We start from the raw sequence: 21,379 nt of genomic DNA, 5'->3' as shown, positions 1-21,379 counted from the left end.
GTCTGCTGAAAAACTAGTGCTAAGACAAATTGATTAGAAAAATGTAATTTCAGATAAGAAAAGTATTACAACAGTGAAATTTCAGTTAGTTAGCCCAGTCAATCCAAACATTTTGCATAGTGAAAAATCAAGAACTATGGCTAAAGACAATTTATGTTAACATAAGTTTTGTTGGCCTAATAGCTGAAATCTTAAGCCAGGAAATGTTCTTGCCTAATATGAAATTTGATTCAGCTACAGGAAAAGTTTATACTTCAATGCTGAATATAAATTGCAATCTTTGAGAATTCAAAATTTAGACAGACCTAACAAGGGTCTCACATTTCAGCGCCTTAAAGTATTCACTAAATTAATAGAAGTCACACTATCACTTCTGCACCGGTGTCCACTCAAGGCCCTTTGCACTGATGCAAAAGTTGTAATCTTATATCTGTCATGTAGCAGCATGGTCTATCAAATGTTTTACACCAGTGTCTGCAAACAACAACATGCATGAATATCCCAAGTGGTTAACAAATTGGGAAAGGAAATCGGACACTAGGCTAGATGAAACCATTCAATGATAGAAGGGTGAGCCAAAAGCTTGGTCAGGGGAGCGTTGCAGAAAGATGAGGAAAATGAAGGGCTGAGGGGAAGTTGGATAGTGGGGTGAAGGGGTGATGCAAATTAAAGCCAGAGCTAGAAAAATTGAATATCTAAAGTCATATAACAAAAAGTAAGATCGACGCGCATACTAAAAGGAAAAAAAGGGCTTTGCTGACAAGGCGAGTTGAGGATAGACAAGAGGCGGCTCCATTGGAGCATAACCACTGGCATGAACTAGTTAGGTTGAATGGCCGTTTCTATGCAATATTTCTATATAATCCTACGTAATATACAAAAAACATTCAGGACAAAATACAGGATTGGAAGGGATTGCAGAAATAGTTGGAGCAGACCCATTTAGAAATATTCATGGACGAATAGGATTTAATGCTTAATGGGAAGGGGAGCTAGTGAGGTCAGCGAGGGCAAGGGTGAAGGACAAGCTGTACTTTGTGCAGGACAAAAATACATACAGCTGGAATTTATGGATGACTGAAAGTCAAGCAAGATCATTGAAGTAGTTGAGTCTGAAGGTGACAAAAGTATGCAATGTTTGTTTCAGTGGTGGAAGGTTCAGTTTGGAACAGTAGAAGGCAAAATTGAGTGGAAGCAGGCTTACATAGTGATGGAAATGATAGGACGCTAAACATTCAGCCTACCAGCTTTTGGTTTCAACATGAGCATGCTCAAAGAGCAGAATGGCAGCAATGTCAAAAGGGGAATGAGCTCTTCAATTCTGCATTTTTGTAGCTTCTAGGAAGAGAGGCAACAGCTACTTTTATACCCTGCTAACTAGTGTGCTATGGCTGCCAACTTCCATTACATGATTCTCACAGCTGTCAGCAACTCCAGAGCACATCTGTCAGATTCTCTTCGGGTTATTGCCAGAAAGGCCTGATAAAAACTCTGTCATTGTTGGTGGCTGAGCAAAACCTGCGCATCAGAAGCCAACTGCCTAAGGACTCAAATAAATACAATATAAAAAGTCAAAATTAAACTGCATTTATTCAGGGAGTGTAAATGAATGTCGATTCTTCAACGGTTTATTTATTCAAAGTTAGCTTCTGTGGCTGCCAGAGGCTGAATTAAGGCAAGTGTTTACAATCAGTTCAAGGAAAATACAAAAATACCAAAAATAATAGAAAGAGCAGAGCCAAACAACATATTAAACTAAAACAAACAAATTATTTATTCTTAAAAATAGCATCACAAAGCAAAAAAAGACTTGTAGGTAAAAATTCACCAGCAGGGTCGCAGCCAACAGTGCCACAAAGTGACCGAGCTGAGCAGGGTGCATCACATTCTCTTTGGGAATCGAATGAGTGGCCCAACAGAGGGTTAAAAGTGATTGTCCTTTTGACAAAGGCAGTACTGGTTTTGGTGTCAGCCATGGGAGTTGGGTCAGGGGAGGTTAGTGGTGGAGTGGAGCAGTATCACTGCAGGAAAATACATCGCCTCTTCAAGAGATCTTATTTCTGATGACTCCCTCAGCATCTACAGTTTTCTGATACCTTTCCCCAACATTTTCTGGCCGCTTACAAGTCAAGGGTTACTAAATCACAGCAGGTTAACCAACCACTTGTGGGAATGGGGGTGGTGGTGGTTTAATCAAAGCCAGCTCCAACTCCCAATCATCTCCTCAACCAACACAAGCATATTCACCAGGGATTACTGGACAGAAACCAGCAACAAAATTTTTTATTGTATTTCTCTCCTTCGTGCAAGTTAACATTGAAACATAGAAAGCAGAAACATGAGTAAGCCATTTGGCCATTTGAGCCTTGTCCGCCAGTCATTTTGATCATGGCTGATCAAATTCAATATCCTGATTTCCCCCCCTTCCCCTCATATCCCTTGATCCCTTTAGTCCCAACAGCTATATCTAATTTCTTCTTGAAATCGCACAACATTTTGACCTCAACTACTTTCTGTGGTAGTGAATTCCACACATTCACCACTCTGGGTAAAGAATTTCTCCTCACCTCAGTCCTAAAAGGTTTTACCCCTTATCTTCAAACTATGACCCCTCGTTCTGGACTACCCATAATAAGGAACATGCTTTCTGAATCGACCGTATCTAATTCTATTGGAATTTTCTATAAAATCCCCTCTTACTCTTCTGAACTCCAGTGAATATAATCCGAACCGACTTATTCTCTCCTCCTAGGACAGACTTGCCATCCCAGGAATCAGCCTGGTAAACCTTCGCAATACTCCCTTTGTATTAAGGACATCCTTCCTCAGGTAAGGACACCAAAACTGCACACAAGACTGCAGGTGTGGCCTCACCAACGCCCTGTACAATTGCAGTAAAACATCCCTATTCCTTTACTCAAATTCTCTCACTATGGAGGCCAAAGATCAAGCTAGAAACAAATGACCAGTAAGTCATCCAAAAGTGGGCCATAATATTTTATATTCACAACAAGATAACATATTCATCCACTGTGAGTATGGCACCATGCAGTCATAATTCCTAAAAGGTTTTTTGAGACTGTTTGTTCTTTTTTAATCTACAAAGCTCCCACTCCTAAAATGGACAGTAAAAGCAAGCAGGTTTAGAATTTTGGGAAATAAGGCCCCTAAAAATCCAATTTAAAGGTGAACTTTAAATTAAAACATAAACACAACTGGAAGAATGATAAATAATGGCATGGACCCTGATTAGCTGCTTCTGTGTTTGCAAAAATGAGAAAATAACTAAAATTAATGATTCCAAATCAATCTGAGGTTCAGTATGGAAACTCAGTATCAGCAATAAACATTCTTTCATGTTAAAAACGTGAGACACCTCAAGATTTGTTTGATTCTTTATATATCAAAATGCTACTGACAATGCTTGAGACATCCAAGGACCTATGAAAGTACTGAAGTTAAATGAACTGTTGGCAAGCTCACTCAGTACCAGACACTTCCTCCCTGCAACAAGGTTATCAGCACTCAAGTGGAAAACAAATGCATAAAGGACAAATATCTTTAAGCTTTCAGAAAAATCATACTGAAAATGGCACTCTTCGTACAAGCAACATTTTAAAAAATGGATAATGCAATTGTCAGATGGCTTTAGATTTAAGAAACAATGGCATTTTTCCTATTTTAAAGACTGATAGTAGGTGCAATGAGATAACAAACCTCAAAGCAAGGATTTGTTTAGGTCAAACAATCCAGGTCACAATAAACCAGACAGACAGACAGCAATTTGCATATCATACGACAGCAAAATATTCTAATTCCCTAAAAATACTTGGTCTGGTATCCCACTAAAAGGGTTACTTCTAACCAAAGCAAGTAGTCTCCAGCATACTTTTTTTAAATAAAGCTAAAATACAGATCCTTTTTGTTAAAATAATCGATACATCACACAGCCTATCATGTAATATTTCAACTTTCAGAGTGAATAATGCTGCTCAAGTACCAATGATATGGAGCATAGAAGATCAGAAATCAAGATTTATAATTAAAATATGCCATCATGCTTATGATTCTGAATTAAATATTTCTAAATTTAAAAAATACAAATTTTAAAGCCAGATGTATCGAACACAACTTGAACTTTTAATGACCTGCAAATACGCAGATTCATCTCATATAGTGAAACAACTCTTGTTGGGTAGGTGCACTGGATATGCAAGTAGCATGTTACTATGACATTTAAAGCTTGGCTTCATTTCTGAAGCATTTTAGTATGGTTTGTCCAAGCTTGTGGCTGCCTTGCTGAAAGAAGCATTATGTAGTACCATGCTAAAATCCCGCGAATATTTTTCCTGAAAAAAAGATCTAATCAATCTTTGATTAGGGGCGGCATGGTGGCACAGTGGTTAGCACTGCTGCCTCACAGCGCCAGGGACCCGGGTTCGATTCCCACCTCGGGTCACTGTCTGTGTGGAGTTCGCACATGTTCCCCGTGTCTGCGTGTGTTTCATCCGGGTGCTTCAGTTTCCTCCCACACTCCAAAGATGTGCGGGTTAAGTTGATTGGCCATACTAAATTGTCCCTTAGTGTCAGGTGAACTAGCTAGTAGGGTAAATACATGGAGTTGTGGGGATAGGGACTGGGTGGGATTGTGGTCAGTGCAGACTCGATGAACCGAATGGCCTCCTTCTGCACTGTAGGATTCTATGACTACTGAAATCAAACATCAAGCAATTCCCAATCATTCCAATTTCTTACTCTCAACTCTGCAGAAAAGAAATGGTTTTCCTAATTTGTGTGCCTTCGCTCCAACTGGAAATCCTCCAGTTCACTGTAACACTTTGAAAATAGATATCAACTTGGCTGCTTGAGCATTATAAGAAAATCATGCAATTGTGTATTATATCAAAATAGGGAATGTTTCAAGAATCAGTTCCAAAACTCTACAACTTTAAAATTATACACTACTTCAAATCAGCTTCGCGCAGTTGGTAACACTCCTGCTTTAATTTTGGGGCAGCATGGTGGTATATTGGTTAGCAGTGCTGCCTCACAGCGCCAGGGACCTGGGTTCAAATACAGCCTAGGGTCACAGTTTATGCGGAGTCTGCACATTCTCCGTGTCTGTGTGGATTTCCTCCAGGTCCTCTCATAGTCCAAAGGTGCGCAGGTTAGGTTGAATGACCATGCTAAATTGCCCCTTAGTGTCAGGGGGATTAGCAGGGTAAGTTCATGGGGTTGCATGTTGGGGCCTGGGTGGGATTATTGTCGGTGCAGGCTCGATGGACCAAATGGCCTCCTCCTGCACTGTAGGGATTCTATGATAATAGGGTCATAAATTCAAGTTCCTTTAAAATCTGCCTTCATCACTCTTCTCTTCAAAACATAACCCTTCATCCCTCCATCTGAGTAAATTACTGCCCCATCTCCAACCACCTCTCTTCTCCCAAGTTGCTCGAATGGATTGCTAAATCCCAAATCTGTACCCAAATTTCCTAGAATATCACACTTGAATCTCTCCAATTATATTTCCACCCTGATCACCATACCAAAACTGCTCTCAAAGTCACAAATATCTTATGTGACTGTAACAAAGGTAAACCATCTTTCCTCATCCTTCATGATCTTTCTGTAGCCTTTGACATGGTTGACCTCCAACCTCTTCCTGCTGTTGTTCACCTGGGCAGATAGACTCCATTCAGCTGATCACATTTTATTTAACCTGTAATGGATTTTCTTCCCACACTTATTTCTGGTCTCTCCCAAGGATCATTCCTATTTCTCATCTACAGGCGGCTCTTCAGCAACATTATCTGAAAACACAGGATAGTTTCCACTATTACCCCAACATCCAGCTCCACCTTATTGCTTCTCATGACTACTGCGCTGTCTCCAAATTGCCAGACTGTTATCAAAAACCCAGTACTAGATGAGCAGCAATTCCATCTAATATTAGGAAGACCAAAGCCATCATTATCTTTACCACAAAGTCTATTCCCTAGCCGACAACTCCAAGATTGATGTAGACAGTTTGCAACTAGGGTGGCATATCTGGCCCCAAGATGAATTTTCCTCCATATATCCATGTGGTCACTAAAATTATCTATTTCCACCTTCATTACCTTACTTCTGAAACCCTTATCCATGTCTGTGTTACCTCTCGACTTGAATACTCAAACGTAATCCTGGCCGGTTTCCCACATTATACTTGCTGGAAACTCGAGGCCATCAAATCTCTGCTGCCTGTACTGTTTCATATCCAATGATACTTACTCATCCATCAAACCTGAGTTCACTGACCCATACTGGCTCCCAATTAAGCAACGTCTCGATTTTAAAATCCAGAGTTTTCAAATGTCTCCCTGTTCTAACCTAATCTGCTTCAGCCCTCCAGGATATCAGCACTTCTTTAACTTGAGCGCACTCAGCATCTCAGATTTTAGTTAATCCATTACTGACAGCTGCCAAAACTCTGGAATTGTTTCACTAAATCTCACCATTTCTTTCCTTCCTCAAGATACTCCTTGAAAACTCTCTCTTTAACCAAGATTTTTTTCCTTGGTTAGCTGCACAATTTTGTTTGATAACAATCCTATGAAGCATCATTACAAGTAGGTGCTGTAACCCACTTCAAGGAATGCTGCATGTCAAAGATACTATTTTTCAGAAAAGATATTCAAAGGAGGCATCATATGCCTGCTTAGATAAATGTAAAAAGATCTTTGCACTACCTGAAGGGTGTCACAAGTCTCTAGATATTCCAGCCAACATTCCTCTCCATCAACAGCACCACTTAATGGGTCATTTAACTCATTTGTGCTTAGGGCCTTATACTGTGTTTGCATATATTACTGCAAGTCACACTTTGGAGATTTTACAACAATTGTACAGGCTAAAGCACTTGCTTACCCATTTACATTACTTAAATTTATAAAACCATTTATAAAACCAAGGATTAATTCCTTTCACTTCGTAGACTCCCTTACATTGCTACCCAGACTGATTTTAGTAGTCTCAAGCCAGGGTCCAGCTATTTACAGCAGTGCAAACATGGAAGTATTTTCTGATCAATGTTGCTATCATACGAATATGAAGTTATTCCCCAAGCATTGAACTTCCATGTTGACATAGGGGATTCAAATTAAAGTGGATAGTCACAAAACATAAACAGAGCAATCATGGTCTAGTTATTTACTTTGGATGGGGATGTCAACAGAAAGAACAAACCAACACACACAGCCCAAGTATAGGTGATCCTTACTTTCAACTGTGATAGGCCAGAATTAAGCTTTAATTCTAACCTGATTCATACAGTCTTGCAAATCTTTAAAAATCAGGCAACGCACACCAGAGTTAGTAAGCAGGTTAATTATGACAAGAATGAGGGAGAAAGGATGTGGCAAAGCTGAACAACACTAGTCATTATTACATCCTACTGTTTGGGGTGTATTTATTCCCATCCTAACAGGTGCACCACATCAATTTGTGATTGTTATTTACAAAAGGACTCCTCGTGAAGTTCACAGCTGTCACCAAAACCAATTAAAATAAATTAATAGTTATTAGAGCTTATGCACAAACGTGATGGTCAACCACACCATCACAATTAACAGAGGTAACACGATCATATAGATCTCATTAGATCTCATTTGGCCAGCAACTTTCTGCTGTTATGAGAATTAAATAACTCATGCTTTATTGCTCAGTATTCAAATACAGGTCAAGCAGAGCGATCAATACTAAAATAAGGGTCAAAGAGAATGATTCTGATAACATAGGTCACACGATTCACTTCTCCTGGTTTCACAGGAATCCCCATCAAGTTTAAAAATAAGTCATGAACTTTTTATTTGGCAAAAGGTATTGCTGAAACAACATGTTAAAGTAAACTTAGAATCATAGTTTCCCCACAATGCAGGATGCATCTCACTCACTAACGTCTTGGCTAATATCTGACTTAGCATTGTACCAAAATGTTTCACACTAGTTGTTGCTGTTGCTACTTTCATCTGAAATATTTGCTCACAGTCAATTAAGGTGCCTTCTGATTTTTGGTGACTCGTTTGTGTTACGCAGTCCAAGAGCAAGGAATGCATATTTCCCATCGGATTTTCCTAGATGTTACTGGTCTAAAAAGAGCTAATAAATAGAATGCAGGTTTCATTAATGGGCATGACAAAATATATCTACAATCTGCATACAGGCATTAATTACGATGTTAATTTTCTGCATGTGTACATTTGCCAAAACATCATGATACTGTAAGCCTTGGCCACCAATTGTGACAGTAGATTTAGCAGTGATATTCTTAATCTCTCAAGAACTGGAAAAGACACTTTTGTCTCCATATCACCTAAACAAGTCAGTTGGAGACAGTGGTGGCTTTTCTTGGTCTAGGAAAACCTATTTGGTAAAATAAACTATTTATTAGATTAAAATTCTATTAAATACAGCAGTCCAAAGAAACCTTTTTCATCAATTTCACACATTAAAAAAAAACTAATCAAAATACAGGATCTGTATTTCAAGACAAACCCATTTGCAACGTTAAACCCATAATGGCTTCCTCAAATTCAAACAGAGTCACAGAGGTATACAGCACAGAAAAAGGTCCTTCAACGCATCTCATCTGTGTCAGTCAAAGAGAAACCACCTAACTATTTGTCATGCATAGCTAAACTACAATGACAATGTTTGGCAGGGTGATTTTTCTTTTCTTCGTTTTGACAACTGGCAAGTGATAAATACCAGGGTACGTTTGAGAGAAAAGTTAACCATAGAAATTTTACTCAAAAACAAATCCAAGTGTCCTTTAGTAACCATTAGATAGATCATCACATCATTAAGTCACACATTTCAATGTGAAATTTAAAATCTTGTATAACATAGCTATGGGAAGGCATTGTCTACCACTAATACAGTCAACATTTCACAGCTGGTACTATGCTATAAAAGGGCTAAAACAAACAGATGGACATAAAGTCTCAAGCTAAAATTTCCAATTTCTGGCACCAAGCCATACAGACCAAAAAGTCTGAAGTTTAATCCTTAAACTCGTGTGTGGACATGACAGATAAGGCAGGATCAGGCTCGATGATGGCCCCAACAGTTACTAATGTTTACAATAAGGCATAATTGAAAAATCCTGTCTTAAGTCATCTTCTGTGCCCAAAGCCCAGCACCTCAAAATGAAGCAATCACTTTCAGGAGAAAAGCTGATAAAGGAACAAAAAAATTGGGTAAGGAAATAAATCCTCCTTTTGCATATATTTAGGTACTTGGAACATCTGTATTGATTCCTCATGCCCAAGAATAATTTGTACACACATTACTAGACCAAGTCAATACCAGCCACATTAAAATCTAATCACCATAGACAAACACAATATCACTAATTGCTATGACAACTGCACTAGGAAACAATTAACTTTTTGTATCATACACTGCATCACCAATCAAATTAAATATGAAAAATTTTAGTATTAACTGTTCATTTACATATGTTCCCTAGTACTTAAAGCTGGATTATCAATTCATAAAGATACATCCACTGAAACCATTTGGCTTCTCCCTGCCAATAACCTTACACCATTAACCTGTTGCTTGCATATTTCTTTCCTCTTTAAATCACCAACTAATGAAACACCATTCATGATGTGAAAAAGGCTACTTTACATCCTTCGTTACATCTCTCAACTAGCTCCAAAAAAGGCAAAGTGACAAGTTTGAATAACATACACCATTGCATACAATCCCACAACAAATGTAATTAAACCGTACAATAATCAAAGCAGATTGGAAAGTTTTCTGTGAAAATGTAGGATAGAGTGCACTTCGTAATGCCACTGCTGACCATGCCCAAATAGATGCAAGTCAATGCAATATCATCATTTTTTTCCTACAACAGAAAATAAAAAGAGTTGCACATATATAGCGCATGTAGTGCCTTTCACGATCACAAGACATGCCAAAGCACTTTGCAGCCAATGAAGTATTTACAGTTTAGAATACTCCAGAAGCCAACCAATAATTAGGCAGCAACCATACTACTGATAATTGAGTACAGCATGTTTATCTCTCAAGATTAACATTCAACTCTAAATGTTACTGATAAGCAATACAATATTGTACTTTTACATGATTGATTATCCTTCATAAAAGTCTGTACTTACCTCCAGAAAAGGCAGTAGACCACTAATGTCTCTCTACACAGCCATCATATGCCCAAGGGAAAGTTGAAACAGCACAAATCAAAGGCAAAGTTCAGTGCTGATCCAGGCGCATGGTTAAAAAAAAAATTCCAGATAAGACACTGACATATCAAATGAATAGCTGAGAAGTACAAGCAATTCCAAGTAAAGTCGTGTTCACAAATTTTCTACCAATAGCAATCTAAATACATTTCACTCCAAATCTAAAATCATGGAAAATTGAATCAATTACACGCAAATTAATGCAAGATACAACTATCTCCAAGTGATGACAAATTATGTCATTTGTATGAGAAAACTTGCCATTAAATTTCACATGGAAGGCATTTGACTCCACATGAAACTTGATAAAAAGTACATAATTTCTACCAACTCTATTGGCCTACTGGAAAAATTAGTTACGTGCAGATTTGAGTTATTATCGGGTGCATTTACTTCCTAAACACAGGAATATCCTCGTTCTGAATTCAATGATATAATGGCTGATATCAAATATTGCGAAGGTTAATTAGTGGACTGAAATTTGAAATCAATTTTAAGCAAGTGCTTCAATCATTAAATCAATATAGGCTGAGGAGGAACAACTGATGGCAAGATAAGAGTGAGCAAAGGCAAGCAGTAAATTGGAAAATGAAGGCAAGGATACAAGAGAAATTGAGGTCTTAAGATGAACTTTGTTTAAATATTGCTATTATTGATCTAAATCAAAGACATGATTTTCTTGTGTTAATGCATTGCCTAATATTCCATAACAAACATACTGACTCAATAAAATTTTAACGAGGTTACATTGACAAAGTATATCAGCTCAGTGCAACATAATGTAAGTTGGGTTGACACAATTAAAGCAACCTAAGCAAACTCTTCATCTGACTGCTCTTTATTTTTCATGCCCACAACCACATTCTGATCTAAAACCCTTCTTCTATGCCTAACATATGTCCTCTTTTGTTTCTATTTGATACACCCTCTGTTACACACAGCACCCCACAAGAATAAATTATATGGGAAACAGTATAACTTCTAGTCCAGGCAGCTTTATTTAGTTCTGGCAGTAGCTAATGAAAACGTACTTGGAAAAAGCTGTTGGACTGTCAGCTCCACTGCCACACAAAGAAATACCTTAATTCAAATGGTCATTAGTTTTCTCAAAATTTGAGTTAAGTTTCAGAACCACAGAATTCCTATCTGCCCAAATGCAAAACTAGCCTATGAAATATATACCTTTTATGACTGTCATAACAAAAATGCTATTGTCTTTTGAAGATTTTTTTTGCTTTTCTATTATGACATGCTTGCCAATCACTACTTGCCATGGCCACCACCATCACATAGGCAACTAGAATTTGTGAATTATACAGGTGCATTGATGCACAAGCTGGCTGTAATAAAGCTTTGTCATTTCAATAACAATGCAAAAATATTGCTCTGCTTGAAGTAGAACTACAACAAGGCTTCATTACAGCATAGTTTAATATGTTTTCAGACCCTGTGAAGGTATATGAACCCTACTTAAAATAATTGAGGAATGAAGTATAAATCTCTTGAGAATGCTTTTTCACTTTTATGCTGATGACACCCAGCTCTACCTCACCACCATCTCTCTCGATCCCTCCATTGTTGCTATTCTATCTTAAGAGTGCTTATCCAATATCCAGTCATGGAAGAGCAGAACTTTCCTCCAATTAAATACTGGAAAGGTTGAAGCCATCATTTTCATTCCCTGCTTCAAAGCTGACTGACTCCATTCGTTTCTGTGGCAACAGGCCAAGATTAGCCACGTTCGCTCACCACCATGGTGTCACATTTGACCTAAAGATGAGCTTCCAACTACATATTCCTGCCATCGCTAAAACAGCCTATTTTCACCTCAGTAAATTCAACCGAGCCTTAGTTCATCTGCTGCTGAAACCTTCAATAATGTATTTGTTACCTTTAGACTTGACAATTCCAAAGAAATCTGATATTCCCCCCTCTGTAAACATGAATTACACCAAAACCCTACTGTCAATGTGTTAACTGGTACCAATTCCTGTTCAACTTCCACCCCAGTGCTTGTTGAGCTATATCAATTTTAAAATTCTCATCCTGGTTTTCAAATCCCAATCTCTAATCTCCTCAGGCCACATAACCCTCAAATATCTGCACTCTTCTAAATCAGGCCTCTTGATTTTTAAGTGCTCCACCATTGGTGGCAATGCTCTTAGTTGCCGAGGCCCCAAAAGGTTTTCCTCCGATAGGCAGATGGTCTATCGGGGGAAAACAACAGCAGCAGCCAGTGCAGTGGCACCACGGCTGGCTCTGTGTCCAGGATGTCACTGAACGGCTTAGGGCATCCTGAAGCTGGAAGGTGACAAGGCAGAGGTCATGGTACATGTTGTTACCAATGACATAGATAGAAAGAGGGATGAGGTTTTGCTTCAAGAATTCAGGGAGTTAGGCAATAGACTAAGGAGCAGGACCTCTCGGGTTGTAATCTCTGGATTATTCCCAGTGCCACGAGCTAGTGAGTACAGAACAAAGAAAATTACAGCACAGGAACAGGCCCTTTTGCACTCCAAGCTTGCACCGACCATGCTGCCCAACTGAACTAAAGCCCCCTACCCTTCCGGGGACCATATCCCTCCGTTCCCATCCTATTCATGTATTTGTCAAGACGCCCCTTAAAAGTCACTGCCGTATCCACTTCCACTACCTCCCCCGGAAACGAGTTCCAGACACCAACCACTCTGTGTAAAAAATCTGCCTCATATATCTCCTTTAAACCTTGCCCCTTAAACCTATGCTCCCTGGTAATTGACTCTTCCACCCTGGGAACAAACTTCTTACTATCCACTCTGTCCATGCCTCTCATAATCTTGTAGACTTCTATCAGGTCGCCCCTCAACCTCCGTCGTTCCAGTGAGAACAAATCAAATTTCTTCAACCTCTCCTCATAGCTAATGTCCTCCATACCAGGCCACATCCTGGTATATCTTTTCTGTACCCTCTCCAAAGCCTCCACATCCTTCTGGTAGTGTGGCGACCAGAATTGAACATTATATTCCAAGTGCGGCCTAACTAAGGTTCTATAAAGCTGCAACACGACTTGCCAATTTTTAAACTCAATGCCCCGGCCGATGAAGGCAAGCATGCCGTATGCCTTCTTGACTACCTTCTCCACTTGCATTGCCACTTTGTCACTTGTGTACCTGTACACCCAGATCCCTTTGCCTATCAATACTCTTAAGGGCTCTGCCATTTACTGTATATTTCCTATCTGTATTACACCTTCCAAAATGCATTACCTCACATTTGTCTGGATTAAACTCCATCTGCCATCTCTCTGCCCAAGTCTCCAACTGATCTATATCCTGCTATATCCTCTGATAGTCCTCATCGATATCCGCAAATCCACCAACCTTTGTGTTGTCCACAAACTTACCAATCAAACCATTACATTTTCCTCCAAATCATTTATATATATTACGAACTGCAAATGTCCCTGCACTGATCCCTGAGGAACGCCACTTGTCACAGCCCTCCATTCAGAAACACACCCTTCCACCGTTAGCCTCTGTCTTCTTTGACCGAGCCAGTTTTGTATCCACCTTGCCAGCACACCTCTGATCCCATGCAACTTCACCTTCTGCACCAGTCTGCCATGAGGGACCTTGTCAAAGGCCTTACTGAAGTCCATGTAGACAACATCCACTGCCCTATCCTCAACCATTTTCATCACTTCCTCGAAAAACTCGATCAAGTTAGTGAGACACGACCTCCCCTTCACAAAACCATGTTGCCTCTCACTAATATGCCCACTTATTTCCAAATGGGAATAAATTCTGTTTCGAAGAATCCTCTCCAATAATTTCCCTACCACTGATGTAAGGCTCACCAGCCTGTAATTACCTGGATTATTCTTGCTACCCTTCTTAAACAAAAGAACAACATTGGCTATTCTCCAATCCTCTGGGACCTCCCCTGTAGCCAGTGAGGATAGAACGATTTCTCTCAAGGCCCCAGCAATTTCCTCCCTTGCCTCTCTCAGTATTCTGAGGTATATCCCATCAGGTCCTGGGGACTTGTCTACCTTAATGTTTCTCAAGAACCCCAATACCCCCTCCTTTTTGATCGTAACATGACTCAAACTATCTACACACCCTTTCCCAGACTCATCATCCACCAAATCCTTCTCTTTGGTGAATACTGATGCAAAATACTCATTTAATATCTCGCCCATTTCCTCTGGCTCCATGCACAGATTCCCTCCCTTGTCCTTGAGTGGGCCAACCCTCTCGCTCTTTATACATGTATATAAAGCCTTGGGATTTTTCTTAATCCTACTGGACAATGCTTTTTCGTGACCTCTTTTAGCCCTCCTTACTCCTTGCTCGAGTTTCTTTCTACTTTCTTTGTATTCCACACTTGCTTCGTGTGTTCCCAGCCTCTTAGCTTTGACAAGTGCTTCCTTTTTCTCTTTAACTAGGCTCACAATATCTCCCGTTATTCAAGGTTCCCAAAACTTGCCATACTTATCCTTCATCCTTACAGGAATGTGCCAGTCCTGAATCCCTATCAACTTGCACTTGAAAGCTTCTCACATGACATATGTTGATTTGCCCTCAAACATCTGTCCCAATCTACATTCTTTAAATTCTGTCTAATATTGTTATAATTAGCCTTCCCCCAATTTAGCACCTTAACTTGAGGACTACACTTATCTTTATCCATTAGTACCTTAAAGCTTACTGAATTGTGGTCACTGTTCCCCCACTGAAACATCGACCACCTGGCCAGGCTCATTCCCCAATACCAGGTCCAGTATGGCCCCTTTCCTAGTTGGACGATCTACATATTGTTTCAAGAAGCCCTCTTGGATGCTCTTTACAAATTCTCCCCCATCCACGCCTTTAGCACTAAGTGAGTCCCCGTCAATATAGGGGAAGTTAAAATCTCCCACCACAACAACCCTATTACTTTTACACCTTGCCAAAATCTGCCTACATATCTGTTTCTCTATGTCCTGTTGACAGTTGGGTGGCCTATAGTAAACCCCCAACATTGTGACTACACCCTTCCTATTCCTGAGCTCCAGCCATATTGCCTCGCTGTATGAGCCCCCGAGGTGTCCTCCCGCAGTACAGCTATGATATTCTCCTTAACCAGTAGTGCAACTCCCCCACCCTTTTTACATCCCTCTCTATCCCGCCTGAAACATCTGTATTCTGGAATGTTAAGCTGCCAATCCTGTCCTTCCCTTAACCAAGTCTCTGTAATGGCAACAACATCATAGTTCCTAGTACCAATCCAAGCTCTAAGTTCATCTGCCTTACCTGTTACACTTCTCACATTGAAACAAATGCACTTCAGTCCACCAGACCCTCTGATTAGCAACCTCACCCTGCCTGCTGTTTCTCTGAGTCTTACTGGCCCTATTCTCTGGTTCCCTTTCAGCTAATTCACCTTTGCTTTGGTTCCCACCACCCGAAATAGGAGAATAGCACAGAAGAATGCGTGGCTTAAGAGTTGGCGTCGGAGGGAGGGTTTTAGATTCCTGGACCACTCGGACCGTTTTTGGGGAAGGTGGGACCTGTACAAGCGGGATGGTCACATCTGAACCAGAGTGGGACTAACATCCTTGCTAGCGGGTTTGCTGGTGCTGTTGGGAAAAGTTTAAACTAGTTTGGCAGGGGGAGGGGACCCAGACTGTTAGCAAAATAGGGACACAGTATCACATAGAGAAGTAATCAGGTCAGAGGGAATGCGGCGGTAGTAGGTTTCAAGGCTGGAGGGTAGCTAATTTAATGCCAGGAGTATTAACGGTCATGTGGATGAGTTAAGAGCAAGGATTGACGTGTGTAATTATGATATAATAGTCATCACAGAGATGTGGTTGAGTGAGGGACAGGATTGGCAGTTCAACATCGCGGGATAAAGAATCTTCAGGCAAGACAGAGAGGGGGGGTAAAAGAGGAGGCATTGCATTATTAGTTAAGGCGGCAGTTACTGCAGTAAGGAAAGATAATATCTTGGCAAGGGCATCAAATGAAGCTTTGTGGGTAGAGCTTAGGAATAAAAAAGGGACAGATTTGAATATAGACCCCCAGACAGCAGGAAATTGAAGAGCAAATATGTGCGCAATTCGCGGTGGGATGTAAAAATAATGAGGGTAATTATATTAGGTGATTTAAACTTTCCCAACATTAACTGGGATAGCCATCATGTTAAGGACTTAGATGGAGTAGAGTTCTTAAAATGTAAACAGGAAAATGTTTTAGGTCAATATGTAGAGGATCCAAGAAAGGATAATGCAGTGCTGGATCTAATTCTGGGGTATGAAGCCGGACAGGTGGTTGATGTGTTGGTGGGGGAACATTTTGGTGATAGTGTCCACAACATGGTTCAATTCAAATGTGTTATGGACAAAGAAATTGACAAGTTGCAGAAAAAGGTTTTGGATTGGGGGAAGAGTAGATTTAAAATAAATAAGGTAGGATCTGGCCAAGATAGACTGGAGCAAGTTACTTATGGGGAAATCTACAGAGGAGCAGTTACAGGCCCAACATGTTCCCTCTTGGGTAACAGGAAGGTGTAACAAACCCAGAGAACCATGGATGACCAGAGACATCTGGATACAATGACGAGGAAAAGAGAGGATTTTAACAAGTATAAGGGGAGTAAGTCTGCAGAGGCATTAGTGGAGGACAGAAAGTACAGGATGGAGCTTCAGAAATCAATTAGGAGAGCAGAGGAGATATGAGAAAACTCTGGCTGGTAAAAGTAGGGAAAATCCTAAGATATTTTACAAGTCTGTTAATGGGAAGAGGATAATCAGGGAAAGAGTAAGGCTCATGGGGGAAATCTGTGGGTGGAGGCAGAGGACATCAGTAGGGTGTTAAATGAATATTTCACATCTGTCTTTACCCACAAGAATGAGGAGGTAGTTATGGAACTCAGGGAGAGACTGTGAGGTTCTTGAGAAAATTGTCATAGGGAATGACAAGATATTGGAGGTATTAGTGGGCTTAAAAGTGAACAAATCTCCAGGTCCGGATGAATTATGTCCCAGGCTGTTGTGGGAAGCGAGGGAGGAAATTGCAGGGACTCTGACCTCCAGGGAGGTGCCAGAGGACTGGAGATCAACTAATGTGGTTCCACTATTTAAGAAAGGTTGTAGAGACAAGCCAGGGAACTACAGACCAGTGAATCTCAGACTAGTGAATCTCACGTCTGCAATTGGGAAACTACTGGAGAAGATTCTGAAGGAGAGAATCTATCTCTATTTGGAGAGGCAAGGTTTGATCAGGGATAGTCAACATGGTTTTGTCAGAGGGAGGTCATGCCAAACAAAGTTGATTGAATTTTCTGAGCATGTAACCAAGTGTGTAGATGAGGGTAGTGTAGTTTACATGGATTTCAGCAAAGCCTTTGACAAAGTCGCACATGGGAGAAGGCATGCACATGGGATGCAGGGTGATATGATAAGGTAGATTCATAATTGGCTTAGCAGTAGGAGACAAAGGGTGATGACAGAAGACTGCTTTAGTGACTGAAGGCCAGTGGCGTACCACAGGGATCCGTGCTGGGCCCCTATTGTTCGTCATTTATATAAATGACATAGATGACTATGTGGGGGCTAAGATCAGTAAGTTTGCCAACGACAGAAAGATTGGCCGAGTGGTTAACAGTGAGGGTGAATGCCTTGGGTTACAGGAAAATATAGACGGGATGGTCAAATTGGACGGATAAGTGGCAGATGGAATTTAACCCTGAAAAGTGTGAGGTGATGCACTTTGGAAGGAGTAATTTGACAAGGATGTATACTATCAAAGGTCTGATACTGGGAAGTTCCGAAGAACAAAGGGACCTTGACATGTTTGTCCATAGATCTCTGAAGGCAGAAAAGCAGTTAAATAGGGTGGTGAAAAAGGTATATGGCATACTCGTCTTTATCAATCGGGGTATAGATTACAAAAGCAGAGAGGTCATGATGGAGTTGTATAGAACTTTGGTGAGGCCACAGCTGGAGTACTGTGTGCAGTTCTGGTCGCCACATTATAGGAAGAGGTGGCAGTGCAATGGGGGGGCGGGGGGGGAAAGAGAGAGAGAGAGAGGAGATTCACCAGGATCTTGCCTGGGATGGAACATGTAAGTTGGTTGGATAGGCTTGGGTTGTTTTCTCTGCAGCAGAGAAGACTGAGGGGCGCCCTGATTGAGGTGCTTAAGATTATGAGGAGCATGAACAGGGTGGATAGGGAACAGCTGTCCCCTTTAGTTGAAGGTTCAGTTATGAGGATACACAAGTTGAGGGATGCCTCGCAACCTTTAAAAAGTACTTGGATGAGTACTTGGCACACCATAACATTCAAGGCTAGGGCCAAGTGCTGACAAGTGGGATTAGATGGGCAGGTCAGGGTCTTTCATGTGTCAGTGCAGACTCAATGGGCCAAAGGGCCTCTTATGCACTGTAGCTTTCTGTGATTCCGAAATAAATTAAGGCAAGAGCACTTTAAGAAATAACCCATTACTGCCTATAAAGCATAGCTAAATTAGTATCAAAGAAAACTTTTTTTTAAACCAAATGTTGGAACAATTTGTCTAATATTGTGTGATTGGACACTATTTCAGAGAAGTAAATCCAAATTTAAAAAAAGAGAGCCAAAAACAAAATTATACACAAACTTGTAATTGATTTTTCAATAGATTGGAAAAGGAAATTGCATTATTTGACAATTACATATAACTTGGAATTAATCTACTATTTGAGTTTTTAAATAATCTTTAAACATTATGTGCATTTCAGAGCAGTGAAAATATTAGATTTTCTGTGAGCCTGAGCGTAAACCAGTAGATGCTCAAATGTTCTTAAAATAAAAGACAACATTAATAAACTTGCAGATAGGTTCATAATTGTGAAATAAATTTCAATGTAGCCAAGTGAGAGGTAGCGCAGCCTTCAAAAATTGGGCAGAATGAGCAAAGGGACCTACCTACCTAGGGTTCAGAAACACAGATCAATGAGGTTTTGATGCAAGCAAATAAGGGAGCAATGAAAACAAAGCACTGGGTCCACTTGTGGAAGGATAGAATTGAAACGAAACCTGAAATTTGCAGGGAACTCAGGTTAGACCATACAGAGTACTGAGCTGCTTTGGTCTACATATTATAAAAATAGATATGGAGCCATTGGAGAAGGTGCCAAAACAAACACAGAATTCATTCAAGAACTGAGATGATAATTTTCAGGGAAAATTGAAAGAGACTTTTTTCTCAACAACAAAATGTTAAGGAGTGATCTGAAAGAGATCCTTGAAGATTCTGAGTGTGCTTAATAGGCAGGCACAATGATGATATTTCCACGAGCATGGCAGACTACCAAAGAGCCATAAAAATATAAAATAGTCATTTCCCAACAGAATTCAGGAGAAAGATCTTTATCCAGAGAATGGTTAGACGGCAGAATTTGCTACATAAGGAACACTCTAGGTAAAAACGCCAGATGCATTTAAGAGTTAGCTAGATGAGTGCAGGGTAGACCATAACATTTGATGCAGAGGGTTGGAAGCAGGTTCTTTTGGAGCAGCAAGTCCAGTGTCCCAGTGTTACAGGAACATAATAAATATCAACTTACTTATGGTTCACATTTTAGCAAAAAGTCAATAATCAAAAAAAATCAAACAAACTAAGTGCTTAATACTATCCACAACTAGCTGTTCGATTTTGAAAGTTACCAAACCAGTTAATATTAAATGCACACAAACATCACAGAAATAATACTACTGTTCCTAAAGTGTAACAGCTGATGATACTAAGAAAATTAAATCACTGGGCTAATTTCAAATTTTTAAATGACTAAGAAAAGATACAACAGAATATTCTCTAAAAAAGTGGAAAGGTACAAACAGTGGAGATAATAGATCATTAATATGTCATGAACATGTACAAATTTTTTCTCACTCAAGGGGCCGGTGAACAAATTTCAGCAAGCTAATGTTTGGCACATCATTAAACATGAATTTCAAAAACAAAACTGGGGTATGAAAAGAAGCAACTTGCTGAGTTTTAAACAAATTAAAAATAGAAAAAGATGAAAATTAGAGTATGATAGACCAAGGGCGTGCACTCTTCACCCTCTGTGTGTGTGGAAGTGCATGTTGGTGTGTGGGGTGAGGGTGGATGAGAACCCAAAGACTGGGAGTGAGCCAGATTTAAGCACTCTTCCCCCTCATGAACAACCCCCATTCGCAAGCCCCTCCCTCACTCTCTTCAACCCTCACATTCTCTCAATCTCCACTCACTCAGACCCCGCTCTCCTGAAGCTTAACAGTTCAGCAATTTGCAATATTTTTCAACTACAAGTTCAAAATGTTTGGCGGACCAGACAAGCTTGATTTACCCAATTGAGACCTCGTCTCCCAAAGAAAATGACACGGGCCAATTACGCACATTAGAGGAAAACCCCTGGTATTTAGATGACAATGGCAGATTTAATTCAAGAAATTAAGGGAATAGATCAGACAGAAATTATTTATACTAACTGGGGAGACACTAACGGGGCAGACTATGATTCAGGGACAGAAAAAAATGAAGAGCCAGACCTTTCAGGAGCGAAATTAGAATATTATGGAATGGGTACAGTACAGGAGGCCATTTGGCCCTTTGTACACATGCCAGTTTTCTACAAAAGCATCTCAGTTAGTCCACTCCCTGACACGTTCCTCGTAGCGTTGCTATTTTCTCTTCTGACAATTATCAAAACCACAATTATATCTGACGTCCACCTTTCAGGGAGCGCATTCCAGATTTTAATCACTCAAAAGTTTTTCCTCATGCTGTCTTAGGTGTTTTTGCAATTCGCTTTAAATCAGTGTCCTCTACTTCTTGACCTTTCCACAGTGGGAACAGTTTCTCTCTATATAGTCTTTCCGGATCATGATTTTGAGCATCTCTATCATTTCTCTCTCAATCATTTTTTTTTTCTTAAGGAGAACAGACCCAACTTCTTCAATCTATCCACATAACTGAAGTTTCTCATCCTGAAACCATTCTCTTGAACCTTTTATGCATCTTCTCCAATGCCCACACTTCCTTCCAAAAGTGTGCTTCCAAAAGAACTAAACACAATACTGCAATTGAGGCCACACCAATGTTTTCTAAAGGTTCAACCTAACTTATTTTTGTACTCAATG

The 21,379-nt window shown here is 40.1% G+C and overlaps 1 protein-coding gene across 9 annotated transcripts in view; it reads right to left on the bottom strand.

Moving 5' to 3' along the window:
• The window catches only part of dyrk1aa (dual-specificity tyrosine-(Y)-phosphorylation regulated kinase 1A, a), a 114,786-nt gene that overhangs the window by 81,981 nt on the left and 11,426 nt on the right, over positions 1-21,379 (bottom strand). Inside the window, exon 1 of one of the 9 annotated variants that reach the window (XM_078232726.1) lies at positions 10,170-10,261. The exons of the other annotated variants lie outside the window; for them this stretch is intronic. The gene's annotated coding sequence lies outside the window, so the exon portion shown is untranslated. Of the gene's footprint in view, positions 1-10,169; positions 10,262-21,379 lie in introns of those variants that run through there. 9 annotated transcript variants of the gene reach the window in all.

This window comes from Mustelus asterias, chromosome 17 (genome assembly GCF_964213995.1).
Source record: "Mustelus asterias chromosome 17, sMusAst1.hap1.1, whole genome shotgun sequence".
Taxonomy (NCBI): domain Eukaryota; kingdom Metazoa; phylum Chordata; class Chondrichthyes; order Carcharhiniformes; family Triakidae; genus Mustelus; species Mustelus asterias.
This window is presented reverse-complemented; position numbering and strand designations above follow the sequence as displayed.